Consider the following 10,708-nt stretch of genomic DNA (forward strand, 5'->3'; position numbering starts at 1 on the left):
AGATACACAAATCAACACACCTCTTGGTAGATTAACCAAGAACAGAAAAAAAGGGCCCAAATATGCTCAATCAGAAATGAAAAAGGTGACATTACAGGCAGTCCCAGAGTTACAAACATCCAACTATCCTACAACCTACATTATGAATGTAGGCTATTATAAGTAGTCAGTAAATGTACCTGTTTCAACTTACAAATTCAATGTAAGAAAAATCCTACAGAACCTATTTTATTTATAACCTGGATATTACCTGTACAACTGATAAATGGAAATACAACAATCATTCATGACTTTATGTAAATCTCTACATGCATAAGCTAGAAAACGTAGAGAAAATGGGCACATTCCTAGAAAGACACAACCTCCCAAGACTCAACAAGAAAGAAATAGAACTCTTGAACAGACCAAAAACATAAACGGAGATTGAAACACGAAGGAAAAACCTCCCAACAAAACATGCCATGGAATGGATGGCTTTGTAAAGGCCAGATTCTTTCAGACCTATAAAGAAGAACTGGTACCCACAGTACAGAAATTATTCCATAATATTAAGAAGGAGAGAATCCTGTCCAACTCAGTCTATAAAGCCAGTATCACCTCAATACCAAAGCCAAAAAAGTACACAACCAAAAATTATAGGCCAATGTTCTTTATGAATATAGGTGCGAAAATCTTCAATGAAATACTAGCAAACCAAATCAATAGCATATCAAAAAAGTAATCTACCAGAACCAACTGGGCTTCATCCTAGGGATATAAGGATGAGAAATGTGATTCACCACATAAAAAAAAGCAAATACAAAGACCATATAATTCTCTCAATAGATGCAAGAAAAGCATTAGATATAATCCAGCATGCTTTTATGATTTAAAAAAACTTCAACAAACTAGGCATAAAAGAAACATAGCTCAGAATTATAAATGCCATATATGATAAACCCATAGTGAACATCATACTAAATGTAGAAAAGTTGAAAGCATTCTCTCTATGAACTGGTACAAGACAAGAATGCCCACTGTCACCATTTCTATTCAACATAGTGCTAGAAGTCCTAACAATGGCAGTTAGGCATGAGAAGAATATTAAAGATATCTAAATAAAGAAAGAAGTCAAACTACCACTCTTTGCTGATGATATAATCTTGTATTTAGAAAACCCCAAAGATTCCACCAAAAGTCTCCTGATGATAAATAAATTTACCAAAGTCTCAGAATACAAAATCCATACACATAAATCAGTAGCATTTCTATTTACTAATAACAGGCAAGCCAAGAGTCAAATCAAAGATTTAATATTATTTACAATAGATACAAAGAAAATAAAATACCTAGGAATATACTTAAGCGAGTAGATGAAAGATTTCTGCAGGAGAACTATGAAACTCTGAGGAAAGAAATTGCAAAGGATATTAACCAATAGAAAAACATATCATGTTCATAGATACGCAGAATCAGCGTTGTTAAAAAATTGACACTACCCAAAGTGACATACAAATTCAATGCAATCCACATCAAATTGTCAGTCATACTTCACAGATCTAAATAAAATAATTCTGCACTTTGTTTGGAACCAAAAAAATGCCCAAATAGCCAAAGCAACCTTAAACAAAAAGAACAAATCTGGAGGTGTCTTATTACCAGACTTCAAACTATACAACAAGTCTATGGTAACCGAAACAGTATGGTAGGATCAAATGGCAGGTCTATTTTTAGTTCTCTAAGTGTTCTCCAGATGTCTTTCCAAAAGGAACATATTAGTTTGCAATCCCATCCGCAGTGTAGAAGTGTTCCCTTTTCTCCACATCCACACGAGCATCTCTGAGTTTGGGATTTTGTGATATGGGCTAATCTTACTGGTGTTAGATGATATCTCAAACTAGTTTTGATTTGCATTTCTATGATGATTATGGATGATGAGCATTTCTTCATATATCTATAGGCCATATCCAGAAGACCAAAAATCACACTACAACAAAGATATTTGTACCAGGATGTTTATTGCAGCCCAATTCATAATTGCTAGGTCATGGAAGAAGCCCAAGTGCCCATCAATCCATGAATAGATCAATAAATTGTGGTATATGTACACCATAGAATACTATGCAGCCCTAAAGAAGGATGGAGAGTTTACCTCCTTCATGTTTACATGGATGGAGCTGAAAAATCTTCTTAGCAAAGTATCTCAAGAAGGGAAGAAAAAGTATCCAATGTACTCAACCCTACTATGAAACTAACTTATAGCTATCATAGGAAAACTATAACCCAATTATAGCCCAAGAATATGGAGAAAGGGGAGAGGAAAGGGAGGAGAGGGGGGAGGATGGGTGGAGGGAGGGTGACCGGTGGGATCACGCCTATGGTTCATCTTATAAGGGTGCATGTGAATCTTTCTAAATGTAGAATACAAATGTCTTAACACAATAACTAAGAAAAGCCATGAAGGCTATGTTAACCAGTTTGATGAAAATATTTCAAATTGTATATAAAAACAGTACACTGTACCCCATGACTGTATTAATGTACACAGCTATGATTTAATTTAAAAAAACAAAACAGTATGGTATTGGTACAAAAATAGAGACATAGACCAACAGAGAACCCAGACAGAAAACTATCTACTAAAACCAATGTATCTTTGATAAAGAAGACAACATACCCTGGGGAAAAGAAGCCCTATTCAATAAATGGTGCTAGGAAAATTGGATAGTGGCATGTAGAAGAATGAAAAATAACCCCCTACCCCTCACCACTCACCAAAATTAATTCAAGATGGATAAAAGACATAGATCTAAGGCATGGAGCCATAAGAATTCTAGAGTAAAATGTATAAAAAATTCTTCCAGATATCAGCCTAAGCAAAAAATTGATGACTAAGAACCCAGTACTAATTGTGATAACACCCTTTTTAATGGCGTGGCATTGCCAGGCAGATTGCTCTCCAAAGCAGCTGTTGCGCTCAAGGTCATTTGTTAAGGTATGGCTTGTTTCTCTCCCATGATGTTTCACACGAGACCAAGGCTGTGTTGAACAAGCTAGCGTATAATATGCCTAACAGTTGTTTTTATCTTGTAATTTTATATATCTTTGCCCAAAATAGATCTATTCAAACATTTAAAAGAACAATTAGTTGATAGCGTTAGGAAGTGTTTCAGACAGTTCATAAAAGTGAATCAATTTTTTAAAAAGGTATGAAAGAACTTTAAGAAAGAAAAGCACCATAAAAACAAATGGAATTTTTTCTATTATCAAGGTATTAATATTGAAATAGGTAACATTTAACAGCTCAGTAAGATCTTGGCATTTACATTTCTCCTTTTTGATAATTATAGAAGCTAAGAAAGTAATGTTATAAAAGATTTTTCTATAATCACTGCAGTATTTCTAATTAACACCCCCTTTTTACACATGGAGAGCTGATAAATCAAAGTGACGCTCAGAGAAGTAAGACCTTATTTTGCTAAAACCTTATTTTGTTAAAACCCTCAGGATGATAGCAAGGTCATGTGCCGTGGAAGAGGCAGGAATCGTGTTAAAGCTTGCATTCACAAATCCAAAGTTGGGCTATGAGGGAAGGAAAGAAATCCTCCCTAGATCAAAGGATTAAGCAAGAATGATACCTAAAAAGCCACCTGCAGCTGCATGTTGATGTATAAGTGGCACTCAGTACTCCTTGGATGTGACATGGAGAACTCCCATTGTCCGCATTAGCCTCCACAGAAGTTTCGTTGAAAGCTCTCCCCAAGGAATACTTCTGCATTTTGTTTCTGCGCTCTCACTTAATGGTGGTAAATGGATTAACACAGCAATCTCTGATTGTATGATGGATGGAGCCAGAAGAGCAATTTTCTAAACACCCTTCCCTTACTTGATGGATGTTTCCACTGCTGTCTCTTCCCTCGGGGCTCTTTGTGCATAATATCTCTCTTTGGAAAAGAGTTTTCATTGCATACTATTAGTACCTAGTGGATTTATGGTATCCTCTCCTGCAAACAGCCTTTCTGCCATTTGTAGGTAGAATCTTCTCTGCATTCTATGCAAAATGATGTCCTAGCTCCTTGATCCAAAGCTCTCACTGTGTTAACATTTTTAAGTATGACGCACAATTTAGCTCCTAAGTACAACTCTGATTTTCTCCCAGCCAGATCGAAGTACAGCTGAAACTCTTACCACCAATCCTGTAGCACTTCTTTGCTATCATCAGCAGTTTCATCAAAAATCTTGCTTTGTTCCATCATAAACCTCAGTGGGGGCTAAAGTATACATATTGATAACACTAATCATCATAATTAGTGACTCCTGTCCTTTGAATGCTGAAGTGTGCGGGGCCCTTTGATGGATGGGAAGGAAGTTATCCAGAGCAGTGAACAAATTTGGGAGAGGGGCATTAGGTGTGAGGTGGAGACTTTGAAAATGGTTACCAGCCATCCAGCTGAACCTGAGAAGATTACGTGCTTAAATAATTGGGAATTAAAAATGGTGACTAGGTAACACAAAGAAAATTTCCCTTTTGGAATCTGGAAACCAGAACCAGCTTCCAGCTGAAGGTCTTTGAGAACAATTCATTCTGGCAATAGTCCTTTTACCACTTGGCCATGCAGAGGGCAGGTAGGTGACAGATAATGAATTTGGATAGGACAGGCCCAGGGACAGCTCCCTTCTAAATTTTTCCGGTAACTCACACATGGTGGAGAAGAGATCCAAAATTTTATGCCCATATATAGAATGTAAAACTTCCTGAACGTAAGAACTGATACCTGCTAGAAAGATCTTTAAAAAGTAGGGAGGAAACTTACATTGAAAAAGATGTGATGTTTCAGTCACCAGCTGGGAAACATGGAGCTAAATCTTTTAAGTATCACCCCTGGCACAGAGTCAATGAAGGAGATTCCATTCTTTCCTTGCCAGATTATTCACCACTCAAAACCCAGGGTAGAAGATAGATCATATAGTGTGTTAGCAGAGACACTGTATTAACATTGTCAGAGAGCACCAAGTCACCTTCAGTCCTCCTGCCTAAGGTGTGAATCTCTGAGTCCGAATGCTATCCTCTGCTTAAGGAGGAAAGGAGAATGGAGTCTTGAATTGACAATATTTTAACTTATGCAGATTTGGAAAATTACTAGAGTGGCCTGGATAGAATATCTGCTTGTAGGCAAAAAGTGAAATGCCGAGTGAGATCAAACTGAGGTGTAGAAGTAAAGTTCATTGGAGTCCTTTGTCTTGAAGTAACTGTGAAATTTAAGAACCTAAAAGATATGTTCCTTTGGTTTGTTCTTCAAGAAGAAGTAAGATGGTTTGTCCTTTAAGGGAAAATGTGGAGAAGAGCTGGCAAGAAAATTATTAATATAAGAAAGTATATTAAAATGCTTCCCATTTTAAGAGAAATAGTAGATTCACAAAAACAAATCTTGTGTGAAAGCTAAAGGAAATAGGAGCTGAGACTGTTTATCTGTGACAATGTTATAATCTGAAAGATTTTTAAGAGCAGATTCCAGAAAAGTAAATTTTCATAGATTCCTGGACAATTTTACTCCAAAATTAAGCCTGGATCTCAGTGGAAGAAAAAAGTACTGGGTTTGGAATGGAGAAGAAATAAAAATGAACTAATAATAAACTGTGGAATCTTGAAATGCCCAAGTCTATAACTTGCCTGATTTATTCCTTATTTAAGTGACACGATTCTGTCACACCCCAGTTTATGTGTTTCAGATGACTCATTAACAACCCAAGGAGGAGGATGTGCTATGAATCCAAGCAAAGGTGAGAAATTATTTTGCAAGATAGAGAATTCATCACTAGCAAAGCCAATGTCTGTTTAGGTACTTCTCAGATGCATGTTGGGTTTTTTGTTGTTTGTTTGTTTGTTTTTGCAGTTTTTGGCCAGGGCCAGGCTTGAACCCACCACCTCCAGTATATGGGGCCAGCACCCTACTCCTTGAGCCACAGGTGCCGCCCCAGATACATGTTTTACTATATTATCATCTCATCTTTGGCTACCAGGGAAATGTTAGGTTTTAAGCAGGTTTTCAGTGGACTATGAACATGAAAGAATAAATTTTTTGAAAATAGTTTCAGCTATGGCTTTAATAACCAGAAATTCTATTTCATTGATACATTAGACTAGAAGAGCAGTCAGATTTTAACAACTTGCCTTTAAAAAATCCTAACTCCAAAATGAAATGTAGCAATGCAGCTAGTTGTTTTTTATTGTTCTCTCAAATATCCTCCTTTCATTCATGCATTTCAGTATCTTCTGTGAAAACGAAGGAATGGATTAAAATGAAATAACCCCCCAAATTCTACCTCACATGAACTGTCATTCAGAGATTTCTAGTAAGTTAACTTCATCTGGTACTTTACAAAAGTAAAATTTACAAAATCCATTGAGATTTCTAGTAAGTTAATGTCATCTGGTACTAAAAAGTAAAATTTGCAAAATCACGTTCAGCCATTGTGTGGAACCATTGCAAAGTACTAAAGAGTGCTTTTACACCTTAGTACTCAGACTAGCACAGTCCACATCTAAGTTGCTCAAAATCCAAGAGAACATGGTGAAAAACAATAATACGAAATTATCTTAATCACCAGCCCTTTCAGATATTTCATGAGCAGTGTGAGAAATTAAAATCACAATGAATTTTTCAAAGAAACTTCTTTGTCACTTATGTTTGTTTTCAAGGACTTACCATATGGTGAGAGTGCTAAATCAGTCCTTTATTATTGTAATCAGTAATAACAAATGGAAAATGAAGTCCAAAGAAAATTCAACACAGGATGAATCATTGGCAGATGAAAAGGCTGTCAGAGGTAACCTGACGTCTTGGCAGATGGAGCTGCTTCGGTTGTCTGTCATTCCCACTCCCCGCCCCACGTCTCTCCTTCCACCCTAATGACTGCTTTCATCTCCCTTTTCTGGAACAAACAGAGCTGCTTCTAACTGGATTTCCTGTCTTCATGATCTCTTCCTTCTAACCCATTTTAACACTTTGTTTTCCCAAAGTGTATTTTTTCACTTTATTTTTAAAACTATTAATTTCTATTTACGTTACAAAAAAAACCCACAGAGTCCTTCATAGAATTGCCTCCTGCTACGTCTCCTCTTATTTATTTTTTTTCAGAGATAGAGTTTAGCTTTGTCACCCGGCCTAAAGTGCCATGATCTCAGCCCAACCCACTGCAACTTCAAACTCCTGGGTTCAAGCAATCCTCCTGCCTCAGCCTCCCAAGTAACTGGGACTATAGGTATAAACCATAACTCCTGGCTAACTTTTCTTTTAGTAGAGATGGATGGGGTCTGACTCTTGCTGAGACTGGTCTCGAACTCCTGAGCTCAAGAGATCCTCTCACCTTGGACTCCCAAAGTGTTAGCATTACAGGTGTGAGCCACAGCGCTGGCCTCAATCTCACTGGAAACTGAAGCCCGGAGAGGTGAGTCTAATGGCCCTAACTGCAGTCAAACACTCTTTTCACCAAGGACTTTCAAAAAAGTATCCAATGTATTCAATACTACTATGAAATCAGTGTCTAATCGCCTGCACATTCACAGGAATGGTAAAACACAAAGATAGTCCAGGAAGAAGGAGCCAAGAGGAAGGAGAGTGGAGGGAAGGAGGGAAGCTGAGGGGAGGGGGACGCGGGGAAGAGGAGGAGATTTGGGGGGACCTAACCTAATCTAATGTGCATAATGCAATGATACATTTCTAAACCATTAAGAATAGAGTATGAAAGTCTTACCACAACAAATAAGTAAGCGAGGAGATGGTTATGTTAATCAGTTAGATGTAAACATTCCACATTGTGTATCAAATCAGCACATTGTACCTCATAAATGCATTAATGTACACAGTTATGATTTAATAAATAAAAGAAAAGAACTTTCAAGGGTGTTCTATTATATATTGTGCCTGCTGCTGAATTCTTCTTCTCATTCCAGTGTCTCAGCATCCTCTTGCTCCCCCAACTACCCAACTTTGTTGTCTCTTATCTCAACTCCTATCTCTAATACTAACTTTAGTTCACACGATCTCACATGTATTTCTGACATTCCTACTTTCTGACACTGCAACTCCTATCTAAACTTCTCTGAACACAATCAGTAATAAGTAATTGGTCAAAATTTTCTGTTCATTAACACTAGTGCATAACTTGAATTCAAATTGTCTACAATTTTAATTTACTCTTTCTAAATTTTAAGCAAACCATACCTAAAAATGTATATATTTCCCTTATTTCCAGTGGAAACAACATACACTGGCTATGATGTTATTAAAATTAAAACCTTCATGTACTTTTAGAACCCAAGCAAATAATTTCTCACCAAAATTAAAACAATTAACTAGAAAAGCAGTGTGGCCGTTAAATTGCGCATAAATTTTATGGCCAGTTACACCCAGTTCCCTTTCTGTTTTACAACAGAGAAACCACATATTTGGAAATGCCATGAAAACTATTCTGATTCATGTAATAAAGTTTATTTCGATTCAAAAAACATTCAGCTTGAGGTACCTGCTGTGGTTGATTTTGGCATGGAGGAAATTTATGCTAAATTTGCATCTCAGAAAATCAGCAAAACTTACTGGCAGCTGGTGTCTCCATGGAGGTATTTGCTACGGGGTCTTGGGACAATGAAGAAAATTATGTTTCACTGTGGTCCATTAGCAATTTTGGAAACTTGGACTCTGATGGAGGGTTTGAAGCACACCATCAATTATTAAGTGATATCAGACACCATGGTGATGTAATGGATTTACAGTTTTTTGATCAAGAAAAAATTGTAGCTGCATCATCAATAGGCTGTGTAACAATTTTCTTTCACCATCTAAATAACCAGACTCTGTCCATCAACCAGCAATGGACAACAGCTCACTACCACACAGGTCCAGTCCTTCCTAGAGCAGCTCACCAGGTACAGGTGTTGTGTGTGACAACCCAGAAATTGTCATGGTTGGAGAGGGTGGACAAATAAATCTCTTCAGAGCTGATCACAAGGAAGCTGTAAGAATTATAGACAATGCAGTAGATAGCAGTGCACTCCATGCTGTAACCTTCCTTCGAATCCTGGGATTCTTACAGTTGAATTTAATTGGACAGTTAAAAATAGGGGATTTCAGACAACAGGGAAATGAGCCTTCTCAGATATTATCATTGGTGACCGAGTGCCACTCCACTGTGTGGATAGACATCCTAATCAACAGCATGTTATAGCTACTGGTGGCTGGGAAAGAATGTTGGGTGTTTGGGATGTTAGACACGGTACCATGCCTGTGTCTCTGCTGAAGGCTCATGAAGCTGAAATGTGGGAAGTTCGCTTTCACCTACCCAGCCCAGATCATCGATTTACTTGTTCTGAAGATGGGTCCCTCTGGCACTGGGATGCCTCCACAGATGTGCCTGAAAAGTCATCACTCTTTCACCAAGGAGGAAGAAGTACTTTTTTGTCTCAAAGCATTAGTACCCAAGCTAATGTTCAGCAGTCTGTCATAAGTTCCTGGCTCAGCACTGATCCTGCAAAAAAGACCGTATTGAAATCACAAGCTTACTTCCCACTTCTATCTGTCTGTGAACAGTTTGGAAGTTTTAGGACCTTGTCTTGTTTGTGGAACTGATACAGAAGCAGTTTATGTCACTAGACAACTTTTTTCATGAAAGCACTATAATTACAAAATTTCAGATAAAACATACAGTTAGCCTTTTGAATTTCAACTTCTGTTCAAACTTTTATTATCAGAAACATGAGATTTGCAGGGGAAACATCAGTAAACTACTGTTAATGTCAATGCCTATTTTTGGCTTTGTTAGTTAGGTCGTTGTGGGATATTCCCATAACAGTTACAGAATATGATAGATGACTGATGGCAGATTTTCAACATGTGATAGAACAACAGCAGAGGAGTCTTTGTGCTGATGAATACATTGCCTTCAAACAGACTATTATGGACAGCTCATGGAACCAACTCTTCATTTTTGATGTACGTTGTGGGACTTAAATTCAGTGGCGGTTATGGGAAGCACCAATGGGATCCTATAATTTTTATCAACAGTATCAGCAGTACATTGTTCTCTACTGGCTCAGCCAACATTAACGAATGTTCTTTTTATTGCAAGTAATTTCTCTGATCCATTTACATTTTATTTTGTTAATAATTTTCATAAATTTTTTCAGAAAGAATTGGGGAGACCAAAAATGACAAATTTAGAGTCATGTTTAAATTTTTTTAAAGGTGAAATGTTCAACAAATTACTACTCTGTTGCTTGCAATAGGTTTTTCAGCAAAACTCAGTGAACTGCTTGGACCCAGTTTTATTTTTCTTGAAAAGGAGAAAGAAAAATACATTTTTCCTAAAGATTTTTGTTTTTGTTTGAGAACAAACAAAAAGATTGCCAAACTGGACATTATTTGATAAAGTAGAATTTGATATTTGATAAGTGGACTGGATACCAAACTAAAATTTGATAGATAACAAGTGTGATAAACATATGATACTATGGTAAGAATAAAGACTTGTGCCACAATATTGTTCTTTTAAATGTTAATGATTTAATGGATAGAGTTATAAGACAATTTCATGAGATTGTCTTTCCAAAATGTGTTAGATTATAAATGTATTATTGACCTAAAATCTTAATGACTTAATACTGCTATTATACAATTGAAGTATGTGTTTGCTTACTTTATAATTCCAATAATTCCAATTGGTAAGATTTTGC

General features: G+C 36.8%; 1 pseudogene; it reads left to right on the top strand.

Annotated features, from left to right (window-relative positions):
* Positions 1 to 8,525: 8,525 nt before the first annotated feature.
* LOC100949790 lies at positions 8,526 to 9,645 on the top strand (annotated as a pseudogene).
* Positions 9,646 to 10,708: the final 1,063 nt, after the last annotated feature.

This window comes from Otolemur garnettii, unplaced genomic scaffold, assembly GCF_000181295.1.
Source record: "Otolemur garnettii isolate 467f Iridium unplaced genomic scaffold, OtoGar3 scaffold00060, whole genome shotgun sequence".
Taxonomy (NCBI): Eukaryota; Metazoa; Chordata; class Mammalia; order Primates; family Galagidae; genus Otolemur; species Otolemur garnettii.